Genomic DNA, 18,028 nt, shown 5'->3' on the forward strand with positions numbered 1-18,028 from the left:
TGCTCGAAATTTCCGTACCAATAACGTGTGGTGTCTAAGTCATAAGTCAGTGCCTCACCAGCAATGAACCTCACCGCACGTCACTGTTTTGGACACTTCCTGTTATCCTTCCCCAAGAACTTTTTTGTAGCTTTTTCTTTTAACTTTAAAGTGTTATTTTATGTACCCACCTCTATCAAAAGTTTGAATCAAAAATTTTAAACAGATTTAAGTTACTGAGATGTGCAGTAACTTTGCTACTGCTGTTTTTTTGCGCTGTTGTGTATGTAGTCTACATTTCCAGCTGTCTATATGACTTGTATGCATATTTATTGTATATTTGGGCAGCTGGTGCTTTGCACTCTTGAGTTCATGACAGCTTTCCTCCAGGGGATAATAAAGTATATTCTATTCTATTTTATTACCGGTGAGGTGATGAGTTGACAGGGCTGACTGAGTGAGGACACAGTCAGCTTACATAGCAGCTGGAAGCTAGGTAGCATACCTGTTAGCACGTACGCTTTGAGCCGTCCAAGTTGAGGTGGAAAAAGTAAACCACAGATTGTTTTCTGTTAATGTTCAAGACTTAAATTCCAGAAGGAAATTTCTTTCCACTGGATACACAGTACGTACGTCTTCACATAAAGGATTGTTGCGGTTCTTGTTTTTAACTAGCTCCATAGCAACAAGCCTGAATCCAGGTGGACATGCTAGCAGGCTAGTTGCTCATGTCCTTCACTGTATGTGAGAAATCATCAAGCCTGATGTGAAACATTGGCATTGGTTGGAGTTAAGACTCAGTTGCGATAGATGTCACCAGCACCGTTTGGCTAGTTCAGATGTTGGTTACCATGGAGACTGAACGCAGGCCGGTGGGCAGACATTGCTGCTGTGGGTGTCGGGCTGGTTGATTGTTCAACTGATCTATCGACAGAAAAGAAATAGTTTTTAGTTTTGGGTCATTTAAGGAATTGAAAAATATTTTTTAAGTAATTTATCTGGGAAAATTTTCCATTTTCAATGACTGATTACCTTCATTGAATTTCCATTGGAAAAAAAAAAAAAAAAAAAAAAACTACTCAGAGTGGAAAATTATCATTTTTAAAACTTTTTGTTGGCAGGTGTTAGTTTCTTTTTGTCATGCCGTGATATTTTATTAATATCAAACATTATCAAACATCCAAAAAGGATGTCTGATGATTATTTATTGCCACAGGTTATTTTGCACAATATGTGGAATTTTATGTAATTGTGACAATTGCAAACATTCTCCTTTAATTGATATCTTTTCTGTTTATTCCACAGAATTAATTAAAAAAAAGATAATTTAGCTTGTGCCGATATTGCGCACAGTGGTAAAATGCAGCATTTTGTAAAAAATAACAAGACGGGTATCTCCAATTACAAAATTTGACTAAGTTTCAGGACGAGCAAAAGTCCAAACTCTAAAAATAAACAACACACTATTTATGGCGTTTTTACAAAAGAAAAGCCGGGTGAGGACATAAAAAGCCGTCGTTCCTCCTTCACAGGGAGGCGTGCGGCAGCATCAAGCGGCGCTCTGTGGGCGGCCTGCTGGTGATACTGTAATAGAAGTGACTGACAAGCCAAGACAGCTGTCAAACTCAGTCGTCAATATGCCCCAGCCACACAGTTTCTTCACATGTTTCTCAATAAACAAACAACTGACTTTTAGATTATTTTTAACTTTTCAGCTTCGCCACAACAGTAAAGACGGCGAATTCAAAGAAAACCAACTTGAAGACAGAAGGAGACCGACGTCCTCTTTTAACTCAAGACTTTATCATTTAGTGACTGTCATAAGAAATGATTATGAGAAAACATATATTTTTATTTGTGAACTACTTTTCAGTTCACATTGAGAAAAATCAAAAGAATGGAGATCCAACTTTAAAGAAAGAAATTGTTAATTTGTTACATGTAGACAAATTAAGTTTGTCAAATTTACTTTATGACAAACATGACAACTTGTTAATCTTAAAACATTTACTTGGGTAAACTTAGTTTACTTTAACTAATTTTTAAAAAAAGTTGGAGCACTGTTTTCTTTTTCAGTGTACAAAACATTCAAATCAGGTTTTAAAGGTCATGGAACACCTCACACATTAAATATTTGTTGGTTTTATTAAGTTTATTTGCTGAACAGAAAAGGTTTCTCTGACACTTTTTCTGTTTTACTTTCTTGTTTTTTCTAACACATTTTTACCAGCTTGTCAAAATGTACCTGTCATTGTTCTAGTTGTGACAAATCAAACTTGAAAAAAAAAAATCTTGCTTTCGACCTAAAACCTCAGAGAAAACTCAACAGATCACTGAAACACAACATAGACATGAATGAATGTTTTCCTTCATGCACACTTTCTAATATCTGTCAGACCGCCTCTTGTTTTTGATCGTGGCTCATATCTGCCCTAAAAAAAAAAAAGAAAAACATTTACGCTTCCTGTACATTTATTTCCATAAAAATTTCAGCTCTGACCTGACAGACCTCATGTTGGACCGATCCCGCGTTAGAACAAGCTACGCGGTCGGCTCCACTTGGATTCGTCCGGCTCGCCTGTCATGCTGGACGAATGGCTCCATGTTGGTGGTCCAGCTATCGAGCCTGCCTCCAGAGTCTCAGTCTGTCGTGGGTTTCAGTGATGGATCTTGCCCCGAGACGGTCTCTCTTCCAAAGGCACAGACCGGATCGGCCCCGGGGAACCGGGCCTTGACAGGTGGAACTCAGCAGGCTCTAAATGCTGCCATTAATCTCCATGACGGCAGCTTTGAGAGCGAAGTGAGGTGTGTTTGACAGGATATATGTTTCTGGGAAAAGAGCCGGCGTACCGGAGAGAACTGAAGAAGCAGCAGCTTCCAACAGAGGGGTTTTATTATCTCTGTATAGAATCCTGAATCGTAACTCCAAAGACTAACTTTTATTATCCAGCATAGATGGAAGCTCATGCATGTCAGTCATTGGGTCAGGTTTTTGCAATGTTAATAATCAATTTGGAAACAACTGACATAATCTGAAAACAGACTAAGCTAAGATGTGGAGTCTAGTCCAGTTTAGAGAAAATTTCTACAGCCTTAGTGCTACTTCTATATCAATGCCACTGCCAACAACCCCAGACATGTCTAAATGGTAACTTAAATCCATCCAATAAGACACCATGTAGATGCTCAGTATATTCTGATGAAGATTCACTGACCTCACCATGTCGGACGATCAAAACCGAAAATGAAACTGGCAACATGACCTACTTTTTGATTAATTTGGCCTATAATTACATGACCATCAACATTTCATTTTCAGATGGTCAGTTGAATCTTAACTAGCAGTGGCCTCACTGCTGAAGAACGTACCAATACTGATTTCCACACCCTTGATCAAGACGTGTGTTCACCATTTAAACCGAGCGCTCACGAAAAGCAACGCAAATATTTGAAGGATGTGAAACGGATTTGATGTTCCAAAGAATCTGCTTCGTTTCATCACATCTAGTCTTGACTATGAAATCTCTCAATTTGGCAACATGGCAATACAAGAAGACGGTTTGACAGCAACTGCAGTTTTCAGGCTTCGCCTTTCATTTTTTGCCTCATAAATTCAAATAAAAGTAACATAAGGACAGTTTTTGATGCTAACAGGACATAATTACACAGATATTCATAGTCTCTTCAATAACAGGTATTATCATGTAGTGGGACCAGTTTAGACCTGTTCTTTCAAATCAAGGTTTAAAATATGCCATGAACTTTTAAACATTAATTTTTGTGATCATTTCAGGTATTTACCCTTAACCTTTAATGATTTGGCTGTTTTTTTTTTTGTTGTTCTTTTACTAAACAACCTTTTTACCTGGACCTCCTGCTTACCAAATTACTCCAGTTGCTCCCAGTTTCTATTTGTAGCAATTGTCCTCTTTCACAGCGGTGGCGGCCACATGACACAGTGTAACTATGGCGATGCAGCAGTCTGTTGGCAGTACAAGGCCGGCTGTCAAACGGACATCACGGTCTCTCAATCAAAGGGATTGTTTACGAGTGTGCACACACACACCACCTGGGACTGACAAACACTTCGCTGTGCTCCATGGGAGGGGATGTCAGTCACACACACACGTGCGCGCACACACACACACGTGCGCGCACACACACACACAACATGTTTACATGCTGCATTAAAACATGCGGAAGAGACACAAACATGTCTGACAAAGTAAGCTAATTAAATTTTTTTTGTTTGTTTTCATCTTCCCGTATTTTATGAAAGTAACTCCAAAGACTAACTTGTCAAGGGGTTAATCGAGGAGCCATGTTGAGATGACGTCCTGAAGGCGGAGTTTCAGAAAGAGCAGCAGTTTTTAAAGAGACAGGCCTTACTTCAAGGTGTTAAATTATGAAGTCCAATTTCCTTTAAGTCATATTTGACATGCATAGCATTTTTATGACAACTGAAAGTACCTTTGTTCCTTCATTGTGCTATAAAATGTGCCTGGAAAATACTGTACATAATGCTGCCCCTTTAAAGTGGCAACAAATGAGAGTGTTTTGTTGAATTGAACACCTATTGCTATTACAGGTACTGGTGTTTTGGCTAACATTACCGTGCATCTCAGGAAAGTAATTTGTTAAGTAAATCTCATTTTTAAAATGTTTTAAGTACAACCAAAAGCGTTCTGTGTTAACCCTTTAGAATGACATAAAAAGCTGCACAAGTGCATCTGCTCTGTTGTGTGTTTGCTCTGCCGCAGATGCTGAGGTGTTTAGCTAACAGGGTTATGCAACAGGACAGAGCTGTTAGCAGTTAGCTGTTAGCAGTGTGTACAGAAGCAACAGTGTGCTAGTAGAGCGCTGCGGTTGGCATAAAGTGCAGCCCAGCACACACACAGAGGAGAAAGTCCACAGTGAAATGCTGAGTGAGATGCTGCACATCTGAGTTTCAAGAGTGAAAAGCTTTGATGTAAACTTGTTTTTGTTGTTTGTAATCTACATTTTAAGGGTTAGCCCCGCTGGATGGCTCTACTTTATTCAGTGTGGAAAAGGTAAAAATAATAACTGACATCGCCTTGGAAAACGCACCACTTGCTGGTCGTTTTCTTTATTAGCAGTTTTTGGTTGAGAAGTTAGCTGTTGAGTAAATGGGAAGTCACAAATAGGCCATGTGAGAAACTGGAGCAGCAGCTCCCTATCAAGGGTTTGAGACCACAAGATGATTATATTAATGTTGGAAGTAAGAGAACTCATCTTAATTATGAAGGCGTTATATTGTAATGCTGTTTTCTTTGTCTTATTCTATGAATGAATGAAGTGTTAGAAGGACTTGTTCCTCAGGCTGTTTTTACATTCATATACAAAGTAGAAATTAGTTTTACATCCTAAAGCCAGCTGGATTTAAAACATCTCGATTTAGGTTTCATTACCGACCCATTCCTGGGTCAAATATGGGTCAGTCCAAACCCGGTTGGAGACTAACGTCTGACATTAAGGCTCTCAAAACGTGGATTGAAAAAGTTAATTCATAACTTGGATTAATAAGCAAGTAATAATAAATAATCATAATTTTTTTAGTTAATTCTGCATGAAAAACTTCACAGTGTCATAATTTTTAATATACAGTGGAGTATTAGGACCAGGCTAAAAAGAGTTGTAATAATATGAGAATGAAGTCATTAAGATATAAAAGACGTACAAGAATTAAGTCAAAATATTATGAGAATACAGTTGTGGTGTTATGAGAATAAAATAAAAATAATATGTGAGGAAAAAGTCATAATAATATGAGAATTAAGTCTGAACATTAAGAGGGTAAAGTTGTATGACAGTAAGTCAAATTAATATTAGAGTAAAATCGTAATATTAAGATAAAGTGGGAAAAAGTCGTAACGAACATAAGCTCATAAAATAATACATGAAAACGTTGTAATAATATGAGAATGAAGTCATTACTAAAGTAAAGTTGAAATAACACGAGAAGAATCCTACTAATATGAGAATTAATGAAGTTATAATGTTATGAGAATAAATTTACAATAATTTGAGAATGAAGCCATACAAGTAGTTATAATATTAGGAGAAAAACATCGTAGTAATACGAGAAAATAATAACAAGAGGAAAAAAGTCGTATAATATGAGAACAAACATTATGACTTTCTTCTGGTAGTATTGCATCCTTATTTTGATAATATTATGACCATTAATACTCTGTCTTACTAATAAGACTTTGACTAACAAACAGCTGAATTTGTTAACTAATTTCATTCTCAACATTAGGTTGATGCATCTAATTGACCTAATCTTTCAGTTTCAAATTTGGATCCAAAAGTAAAAAAAAAAAAAAAAAAAAATCAAGAGTGCCTTTATTTTGAAATCCCTCTGAACTGACACTGAGATCTTCTGCAGCTGATAAACACACAGGATTAAATTTGTTGCCAACGTCAAGTCAAAGTTCATTTCTATTCTGCATTAAAACTGAAAGGGCCTGACAATCACTGGCAAATCATTTGAAACACTATTTCTAAAAATGGCCAATAATAATAATAATAATAATAATAATAATATCGAATGCGGTTCTCTCTCCTTCTCAGGACACTTTTTGTTTTTTACGATTGTACAACTTACAGCTTTAGCATCGCGGTCGATTGTTCGAATTGACACCTGAAATATGAAATGTAACCAAACATTGCATCGGAGTCGACTCAGCTCAGACTAATATGGTGTTACCATGAGGCTGAGACTTTAAAGAACAAATCTTGTTTTTGACATGAAGCCAGTTCAGACAGGTGTGATGGGATCAGAGCTCTTGGCTCTTATCAGAAGTCATGCAGCTCCATTTCTTACAGCTTTATCAACAGCATCATGCAGAGATTTACAATAATCCAAGTGAAATATAAAAAAGACAATAGCTACTTTCTCTTGAGGAGCTTTAGGCTGATCTGTCAAATTTAAAGCCATTGTTGTGGGTAACACCGAAGTTTCTCACAAATTAGTTTAATAATTTCATGAGCTAATGATGACAGTGTGTCGACGCAGCGGAAGAGAGATCAGACTGTTTAAATTTAATTTTGGTTCATGTTCACGTCAAGGACATTTCTGGAAATCCCTGAACATTTTTAGAAGGCTTGAAGAGAATTGTGACCGTTTGAACGTTTCTCCAGCGTTTAGATAAAACAAACCAGAGCAGAAACTCTGTGTTTGGGTTGAAGAAGCAGCCGCGGTGGGTAAAAGTATATCAAATGAATAAGACGGGAATTGCATAATAGTGTGGGAGTTATATGCACAACATGTTGCCTGAAATCCTCCACTGTTCTCAGCTTTATTGGAAGGTTGTAAAAAAAAAAAAAAAGAAAGAAAGAAAGGAAGGACAATTTGTGATTTTTTTTTTTTTTAGCACAAATAAACAACTTAGACATAACAGGGATACTAATCTGGTCTGCAGAAACTGTTCTTCCAGTCTCTTTTGTTACTTTCTATATTTTATCCCGTTACGGTTCATCCAGCTTCCCTTTTCTGTCCCCTCTTTTTTGTCTTGCACCTTTAGGGTGGGTATTTATCGTATTATCATTTACCATAAAAAACCTCTAACAAATTTTAGAAGGATTTTAATTTATTGTCTCTATCATTTCAATTAATAATCTTAAATAAAAAAACAAAACTAATATTGAAAATTTCATTTTCACTATTTCCTCCACTATTTTCCCACAAGAGCGCCAATAAATTTCAGTAAATTCAAAAGTACGTTTAAATAAATCTCACTTCTTTAAGTTGTGTCGTCCTGAAGATGCCTGCTTCAAATGGGGGGGAATGAATGGTAACAGTCTCACAGTTACCTAAAAAAAGTTTTAATCTTGGTTTTTATCACCATCACAATATAACCTCAAAATATCCGCGATAAAATTTTAAGTCCTACTTGCACTGATCCACTTTTTTCACTTCTGATACCGAAACCGATGTCTGAGATTTAGTATCGGCCGATACTGATACCAATACCGATCCGATACAGACAAACAGCTGAGTTAACTTAACCTGTTGGTCTCAGGTTGTCATTCACAATGACAGGGGTGTCAAACTCCAGGCCTCAAGGGCCGCTGTCATGCAGTGTTTAGATGTGCCACAGGTAAAAAACAGTGGAATGAAATGGCTTAATTACCTCCTCCCTGTGTAGATCGGTTCTCCTGAGCCTTGCTAATGACCTAATTATTCTTTTCAGGTGTGGTGCAGCAGAGGCACATCTAAAAGTTGCAGGACAGAGGCCCTTGAGGACTGGAGTTTGACACCCCTGTCACTAGAGGACCCAAATTTGGGTCCTCTAGTGACAGACAGGTTAAAATGTTTATTTTTTTTAAACGCAGCCTTAACTGTTCTGAATTATAAATGTATTTGATAACTCACACTTAAACACATAAATAGCTTCAGAAGCGTGGTCAAGCATGTAAAAGCAGCAACTTTAATTTGCTCAGTCAGTGTAATTATAAGTACAACAGCCAACATGAAATAAATAAACTGAAACTGACAAAAATGTAAATGTTAACTTCTCTGGTCAAACGTAAAAAATAAACTGCAACCTTCTGTCAAAAGAAGATCTGTGAAGGCTTTAAAGTATTCCACCTTGTTGTTGCTCTACTTCTCCTCCTGCCTCCACATGAACAAAATGTATCCGGAGCGTCTCAGGTTGCTGCTGGAGTCCTCTGGATGGCGACCTGCCCAAACCCGCACGCCGCAGTGCGAGCCTCGTGACGCTCCACGGATCGTGACGGCTCCGCTTCGTCTTTTACTTTGAGTTCCCCACGTTCCCCGTGCGTGAGGCACTCTGTGTGATGTGCCGGTGCGGTGGAGTTCTACCGGAGCGCCGCTGCTCAGAATCAATGAAGGACTCACTGCTGTGCACAAACGAGATGGTTTGCAGCTCACCACAGCAGCTGGTTTTTTGTTTTAAAATAAAAACCCATGACCGAGGATCCTAATATTAATTGCACCTGTTTGTATTGTTTCGGTTTATCCCACAGCAATAGCTTGTTAAAACTAGCTAATCAATACTGGCTAGGTTCATTTGCGCTTAGAGACGAGTGAAGAAGTTGGGGAAGAGGTAGAGGACAGGAAAACGGTGTTTTTACTTCCATGTTTATGCCTCTATGATTCACCCCAAGTGTGGTATGATTCAGACTTAGATTTGGCAGAAGTAAACAAATAAAATGTTAAGAATGTCTCGGTTAACTTTTTTAAAATCATCCATCCATCCATCTATCCATCCATCCATCCATCCATCCTCCCCATTATCTGAGATCAGGTTGCCAGGGTAACAGAACACAGACATCCATCTCTCTTGTAGGGGTGGACAATTGTCAGTTACTGTGTGCAGTTTGGTGAGTTATTGTGATAAGTTTCTTATTGTAAGACATCTGCTTTATTAATGTCACAAAGTGGTTTAATCACTTAGTGACTTATTAGACCCAAAAAATTGGTATCGGCCAAAATCAGAATCAGGATTAACAGGTTAGGCTTTTAAAAGATTGGTGATCGGCCAGAAAACTGCAGTCGGTGCATCACTACTGAAATGTGCTTAAAGTTTCTCATTTGTTCTTGCAGATCTTCTGGCATTTAGGCAGGAAGGATGCGGGTGAAACCAAAACAAGTCGCTGCTGATAAAAGCGCTACTGCTGCTGCTGCTGCTGGTTTATGCGACTGATGTTAGCTTAAGACACAACAATCATTCTTCTGTTTAATCCCGACGGTAAAATGTGACACAGAACGAGACTGTGGATGAGTTCTGTAAAGTACATGAACATGAACATGGACTCCGCACTCATCTGTAGTTCGCAGAATTACAGATGAGTTAGTCTCTAATGTGTTAGTTTGTCGGCTCGGTGGAGTATAATAATGCATCATTTGGAGGTTGGAAGAAGCAGCACCGAGTGCTTGCCTGGGATTGGCCGTTTATGGCCCAACTGCTGCGATTTCCCCTAAAACAGCTGCATGTGCCGTGTTTCACAGTGAGGCCCGGCATCCTGCGGTAGTAACAGTATGTCATGCTCTTTGTATTCCGGTTTACCGGGCTGAGAGTTTCGCAGAGAGCTGTTGGCACCTCCACACAGCCTGTTTAACGCCTGGTGGGAGAGGTGCTGACAAGCTGACTGCTCTGTAATCCTGAAGATATGAGGAGCCGACGGGAACGACCGGCGGACATCGCCCTGATTCTGTTCATTTGCAGCTGTTACAAGGGGAGGGAACGTCTAATTTGGGAACGATTTAAATTCTGAAATATCTGTGGTGACTTAAAGAAAAAGAAAAGTGTATACTATATTTTGCATAGAGGCCCGTTTGCTGTAAGGCAGAAAAGGCTCATCAGGCTCTCAATGCCGTGAATCAGTGATAGATCAGCTGAACTGCTTCAGTGTGAATGCTAGCCAAGTGGTTCTGAAGTTTGCTAGTTGTAGCATATGGCCAAACTGACAGAGTAACAATGCTGTCATCTGTAAGCCATATGACTCAGATCACTTGCATGTGTGTGTGCGTGTGTGTTTGCGTGTGTGTGTGTGTGTGTGTGTGTGTAAGATCGCAGTCTTCCTCGTCTGCACACAGAACATTTGCTCATAGTTAAACCGACATGAATTAGGCAGCGAGTGATCTAAACAAAACCAACACTGCTTGAACCTCACACAGATTTATATCCATCCACACAGGATAGACAGCTCTCTCACACACACACACTCACACACGAGCTCATGTTATCTAGAGGAGTGACAACGTGTCATTTGGTTCTCACAAACCTGACTTGATTGTTGTAAAGACATTTTGTCAGTACAATGAAATCTGAACATGCTTCTTCTTTATGGACTTATCCTCCATTTACTTGAATGATTACATAGAATAAAATCAACATGATTGGGCTACCGTAGCTCTCATCACCCATCAGCCAATCAGAGGAGACGTTGGCGTCTGATTCAGACAATGGAGCAAAAAGCGATTTTACAGAGAAGAGCGATGGACTCAACACAATGGAGTGGCACACAGCCTTTTATGAACTGTTTGATGCTATACGAGCTCTGGTGGAGCCGGCTGCACGTTGTTTGAAAAAAAAAAAAACACAAAACAAAAACAAACCATCATCCTCCAACCACTTCCTGTTGTCTACTTTGTCGTTTCTGCCGGTAGTAACATCCGGCTGTTGATCATGTGACTCGTGTGCCAGTTTTGCGAAGTACATCTAAACCATCTCATCTTATAGCACAAAAACTTTCTATTGATAAATGTTTTATATTTTTATTTTTTTCAAAATTGGTGTGTTTCCATGAAGCAAATTTATTTTCATAATTTCAATTTGTGCAATTTTACGGTTGATGGAAATGCAGCTTATATTGTCCATAGAGAACATAGAGCCAGATAGGAGTGATTACAATACATACATACATAAACATATGTTTAAAAGTAAAATTACCACCTAACAAACATTCAGTTCCTCTGATAAGGAATAATTCAAATGAATTACATCAGGCGTATATCCACTGACAGAAACAAGAACAAGAATATTTAGGCCACCAAGTAGCACCAAGTGTTACGTCCAGCTGTGTTTTCAAGTTCATAATCACACATAATGCTGACCAAGTTCACCTTTCACTTGTCTTCAAATGGTCTTAATATTTCTTGAACTAACATTATGGTAAAAAGTCAGAAATCTGTTCTATGATATCCACTGGCACAAAACCGTAACTAAATTAGTCTTGTGGGCCGATTGCGTTTTTACTTTCACAGTTTTGATGTGACAGCGAATTAAAATGTGAGATTTTGTACGTTTAGCTTCGGCCATATTGAGACAGGATCACAGTTTTCAGGGCTGCGGAGCTGCAAGTGACTCTTTGTCTCAGTGACTCACTTGACATATTAAACGATGAAATGTTGGCCTGTTTTTGGTTTATTCTTTTGTTTTGTGCCCCCATGAAGAAGCACTGGCCCTAGTTGTATGAGCACTGCTGACAGTAGCTTTGTACAACAGTAACCAGGTGAGAGGAGGGGTACAATTTGATACCCCACCTCAATCTGTCACAGGATGGAAACCCAACATTTTAATATATATATTTTTTTTTACCTGAAACCAATGATGAACTGAATCACCACTTTCTTCAATTTTCCATAATGAAACTTTCAGAGATATAGAGTCATATTCAATAAATTAGAACATGCATTTAGATTAAATGTACCTTTAAAATATAAGCTACAAGCAGGTATTAAACATATTAGACGCTAAGCTCACGTCTCTATGTTGAAAATTGTTTTGTTATTGGTCTGATGTAATATTCTGTTCTATTAGCTGTGAATTGAAAAAAAATAATTAGAAATAAAACAATTATCTTGCATAATTTAACAACATAATGTGTTTTACTTAGTGAAGTGAGTCACTGAAATAGATTAACTTTTTAATAATATTGTAATAATTTACTAAGTAATACTGAATGTGTGCTCTGAACTTCATCTAAGACTTTTCAAAGCAGACTGGAATAATCTCGTGTCTGTTCTGTACGAACGCTGAGTGCATCTTGTGTTCTGGGAGCGGACTGTAATTTGTTCGTCACATCATTTCATAAAGAGCGTTGTCAGATTTGCTAATTTTCTTAATCATGGCTTTTAAAAACACTAGAACAGATCTCAGTGCTGGGAGCTCCACGAGTGACGCACCGCATACAGAAATTAGGCAGTCGCATATTTGTTCACTAGGTGATTAAAGCTCTGCTGAAACAACTTCATCTTGTTACACTTTGCAACACGTTTACATAGATTTCAGATGATCCTGATAATTGTGAATAATTTGCTTTGGAATTACAAAATGATTGGCTGTAGTGTCAGGCACATCTTAGTGGAAGAGAGAGAAGTTACCTTTTAAATTGTGGTGGGCACCGCTAACTAAAACGTTAGCTACACTAATCCTAAAGTGCTAATCATCAATGTCAGTTCTGACAGTGCTAAAGTAATATTTTCATAGCTAACAAAAATGCTAAGGCACTAAACCAGCATAGTATTAGTGGAAGTTGATGCTAAACCACCCAATTGAAAATGTCAAACCCTGTTGACATTTTCAAAGCTAAGAAAAACGCTAACGCGTTATACTAACATGGTGCTTAGTGAAAACTAATGCTAAAGCGCTAAATTCAGCCATGTTAACATTTTCAAAGGTAGCAAAAATGCTGAAGCACTAAGCAAGAAATTAGCTCAGCTAGTAGCAGAAGTGGGCCAACCACTGCATTCCTGCCTTCTTCATGTGAGGCCGTCAGTGCGGCTTGTTTTTATTTACTTACATTTTTTATTTTCAAAGTTCTCCAATTCTCCGATGTTCTACTTCCCGTCATCTTTCAGGTGATTGCTACATATTCGTCTGTAGCTTTAAAAGTCAGATGTCTTCTTGACAGTAGTAGACCTTGCATTGCTCTTAAATGTGTTAAAACTGCACCAGCAAAAAAGACGTTTCACAAAAGAGTTTCTACTTCTAATCTTCCCATGGGAGGTTTGAGAGGGATGGGTGTCTAGTTTGCACACATTTCACACATGCTGAAGTCATGCAGTCTGTTAGAGGTCCAGACTGACCGTGTCTTCACCCTCCATCTTGACTGCGTACCTGTCAAGATAAAAAAAAAGAGCAGACAAAAGAAATTCAGCTCCACCTTGGAGAGCGATAGCTCAGTGGCCGTCTCTAAGCGGACGGTTCTTTACGGAGTCCTGTGTTGTTCTCGGCGAGGTCATTGTGGAAGCTCCAGCTGAAATCCATCTGCCTCCCCAGCAGGGGTTAGACTGGAATCCTAATATTATTTAACTAAACATATATTTGCTTTGCGAAACGGTTCAGCTCTCAGCATGCTGAATTAATGGGTCTTAACCCCAGAACAGGGCAAATAGATTGGTGATTGCTGTAATTAGCAGTTGAGTGCTTTCCTTGCTTGATCCTTCAACCTTTCTGATTATCCAACTACACTCAGAGGCTTATGTATGTGCAGAAGGGGTGTAAAAAACGACTTCTAATCCATCTAATAATTAACTTTGCAGCTTTATATTGTTTATTATGGAAAATATTTTACAATCATCCACTGTTTAACATGCTTTTTGATACTTTAGATGTACTTTGGCTAAACTAAGAATATTCAGTAGCTAAAATGATCATATCTCAAGATACGTTTCTACATTTCCGAGCAAAAACAAAGTATGGCAGCAAACATGGCAGTAAGTACCAGAGTGAATCAGCCACCCAGACATTTAACTGCTCATTGATGAACTGCAGCTGCTAAATGACCCAGTAAAAGACTGGTTGTAATGGGCAAGTGGTGCCTTTGCGATTCTAGCTGAACGCAGCAGTGGGATGTGATCTGCTCAGGAACTGCTGCTGTGCTTAACCTGGTTTTGGTTTTTTGTTTGTTTTGTTTTCAACGGGCTGTAGTGAAATGTCAGTTTACCCCCTGGGGGACTAATAAAGGTATTTTATTATATTCTATCTTAAAAGGGGCATGTCATTGGTTAAATATATAAAATCTGTTTCAAATTTAGTTAAAAAAAAAAGAAGGAAAAATTAAAAAAAAATTTGGTAAAGATTCATTTCCCCAGACAGGTTGACAACGATAACTAAATCAGCTAAAAATAAAAAAAATCTGCTCTAAAAGCAACTCAGTTACTTTTAAAGTGAGTAACGTAGCAGCTCTTCAGGCTTTGCTGATGAATGTCATGTATAAATTTATGTGCTGCTTGGATGTACCAAAATCTTAAGAGTTCTGACTACTGCAACAAATAGAGACATTATTACACTTTTAGCATAAAAAAAAAATAAAAAATCAGAATAATTGTTTATCTGTTTGTGATGGATGTGACCTTTTAATTGATTGATTTCTTTTATTTTTTAATCCAAATGGTATGGACTGAATTATTGCCTCAAAATAAAGACATATGAAAGGAATTACAATAGACTGAAGAGATCCAGATGTTTGTTTAGTTTTGTCTTGATGGAGCTTTAATTTCGGGTCTGTGTCCACCTGCTCTGCTCTGCTCTGAGGGCTCAGGTAGCCTCTCCTGTGCAGCACGCCTGACGGTGCAGGCGCTGAGTCAGAAGAAGGAAAAACTATTCAGCAGGTTCCTGCAGTCTGCTCAGAGTTCAGTGACACAGGCATGTGAACGCAAAACGGCCCACAGCCACTTGGCCCGCGTGGCGTTTTGGAACCGCAGTCTGAGGCGCCGAGCAGCAGGTTGCAGAAAAAAGACTGAAGAGACTGAAACACGTGTAGATAGTAATACATTCTCTGCAACATAATGTTCTAAATTATATTCTGTGTCGTCTTAGTTTCAATATAATATTTTAAAATGTTAGTTTCCTACATCTCCTAATGGTTGTACGCCTAAATTGTTGTGGAACGTAACAATATTATTGTTTTTATTACCATCTTTATTATTAAAAATAGGAGTAAAAAGTAAAGATACGTCTTTTCTAATTTGCTCTGATTGCCTGATTAATTCTGCTTTTGGTTTTTGTTTTTCTACTTACCATACTATACCACATAAAAGAAAAAATATATATATATACTTTCTTTGATAGAAGTAAGATGTTTATAATGAACAGAAAATGAAGGACTAACAAGATTTTCCTGACTTTAAGCATCCAAGAGAACGTCGACAAACTTTACCTGACCTTAGCGTTGGCTCATAAAAAGTGCATTAAAGAACATCATGCCGATTGATGATTTTATTAATTCGATATGGTGGGAGCTTTTAGTTTACATGCATTTTATAAGTAGAAAAAACCCCAAAGAGATTTTGAAGCATTTGACGTGTGGATCTCAGATAAGAGCCAATTCAGGAATGTTTTGGCCGACGTCTCTTAAAAATGGAATACGTCACATTTAGGGTGAAGTGATATTTGTGCGTATGAATGTAAAGTTTAAAAAGCTGATAAACAGGTGTTGTCCATTTGAAATCAACAGTAGAATTTAAATTCTGACATGTTTGTCATCTTTTTATATGTGAAGATTTGAGCAGTGTTAAATTTCATCCTTTATCATAGAACTTTATGAAGATCTTTAAGTAACATAGCATGATGTGGTAAAAAGAATCATTTTGTATTTGCACCCCATTCAGATTTCTTCCAAGTAAAGTGAATTAAAAATAATAATCCAGTTTGGGTAAAAAACTCATCTCCTTAATGAAGTTTTGCTACATTTCTTCTTCTTTGTGTGATTGTTATAATTTACAGTCTGTCAAAGATGATCCCACAGTATACACTGAAAAAACAAGTTTCTTTGAGCCAACTTTTAAAAAATTACTCTAATTTTCTTTACAGCTAATCTTATTAATTTTGCCCAAGTTATAACTCTGATTTGATTGAAGATCAATTTGACTGAATTTATGTTACAATTTTCTAGCTATACTGACCACTCAAAGCACAAAGTCGTACTCAAAAACACAAATGTTCATACAGCGATGCTCCAGCTGCTACATCGCTAAGAGGACAGAGGCAGAGTGGCAGCGAGGCAAAGAGGATAAGAGTCAGAAGTCACAGCACAAAACATTTTTAATGCTAAATCACAAGTTTAACCTCACAACTAAAGATATTTTTCTTTTTATAACACAAAATTGTTTCTAAAGATAGCTGATAATAGAGCACTGTGTATTTTAGGTTATAGATCCAGGGTTTCCTCCGGAAAACCTGCCAACCATGATGGTAGTGGCACCAAGGCAGTCCACCAGCGGCCCACCGTGTCAAAAAAAAACAAATAAAGTTACAGACATTTTGAAGGTGCACATTCATAATTTGGAAATAACAGTGTGTTAGGCTAACAGGCAGATGCAGGGATGGTGCAATGTGTGCTCAACCACACACACCCAGTTCAAGGCTCAACTATAAACCTAGCTTAAACCGTCTTTACTGCCACAGCTACTGGCATATAAAAAAAAAAAAAAAATCATGTTTAAAATAAACGACAGTCTGGTGCGGTGAAAGTAAAGCCTGGTGGCCCGCCAGGCTCATAATACATTGGGAGAAACCCTGAGATTGTCTAAAACAGTTTATGATTTGTGAAGCTTTTACTCTTTTGGATAAAATCTAAAAAGGGAATTCCTAGTTTCATCCAGAATATTGATGAAATCTCGTCTGGTCTTGCTCCTGTCAACTGAATGGTGTGTATGTACATGTCTACTAATAAAATGCTACTTTTAAAAAAAATATTCTAAAATGATGATAGTCTTCATTTTAGACTATCATCTAAAATAATAATTTTAGATCATAGTTCAAAAACATAATTATACACAATAAATGCTCCCGGTAAACATGTTTTTCTTTTTCTTCTCTCGTTTTGGAGAAAATTTGACAACCTGAGCAGATACAGTGTTCAGCTGATGTATTGAAGTAATAAGACTAAACATCAGCTTCTTGCTTTAAGCTTTTTAGCACTCTATGAGTCCAGGGTGCTAATATTTTTATTTTTGTTTTCTAAGCACTTCGCCTCCCTCTTCCTGTGGTTCCTTCCTGCTTATTGCCGAGCGCTCCGGCATTTGTTGAATATTCACCGATAAATTAAACAGTGCGGCACTCGGGAGGCGGCGAAGGGAGGTTGAGTCGGGGGGCTGGAGGGGGGGAAAGCGAGAGATGAAAAAGAAGAGCTGCGAGAAGAAAGAGACAGGAGGGAAACAAGGATGGATGGAGGTGATTTTGCGCATCCAAACTCTGCACTCGGCTTTCTTCTTCTCCTCAAACGAAACACTGGAGGCGAGAGCTGCAGCGAGGCGCTACCGAGAATACTGGATGCTCCTTCCTCCCCTCCCTCGCTTTCTTTCAATCCCTCCCACATTCTCAAGGAATCAATAGTCGCAAATTAATCATTGTGCCCACAGCACTTTGAGCAACACGGAGACACGGAGAGATGGTTTGCATAAGGCAGCGAAGGCATCGTCAGTGTGTATAATCGCACCTTCAGCGCGTCGAGCCTGATTAGATGTTATTCATTGTTGTTTTACTTGTTTGGGGATGAGTAATCATTGTTGTCATGGCGATGGTTGTGGCTCCCCCTCAACCCCCTGTTAGGT

General features: G+C 38.3%; 1 protein-coding gene across 1 annotated transcript in view; it reads left to right on the top strand.

The window, feature by feature from the left end:
- The window catches only part of LOC106953411 (voltage-dependent calcium channel gamma-2 subunit), a 75,661-nt gene that overhangs the window by 9,364 nt on the left and 48,269 nt on the right, over window positions 1–18,028 (top strand). The gene's annotated exons all lie outside the window — the stretch shown is intronic.

This window comes from Poecilia latipinna, unplaced genomic scaffold (assembly GCF_001443285.1).
Source record: "Poecilia latipinna isolate Pla-1442-1.1 unplaced genomic scaffold, P_latipinna-1.0 Scaffold579, whole genome shotgun sequence".
Classification (NCBI taxonomy): Eukaryota; Metazoa; Chordata; class Actinopteri; order Cyprinodontiformes; family Poeciliidae; genus Poecilia; species Poecilia latipinna.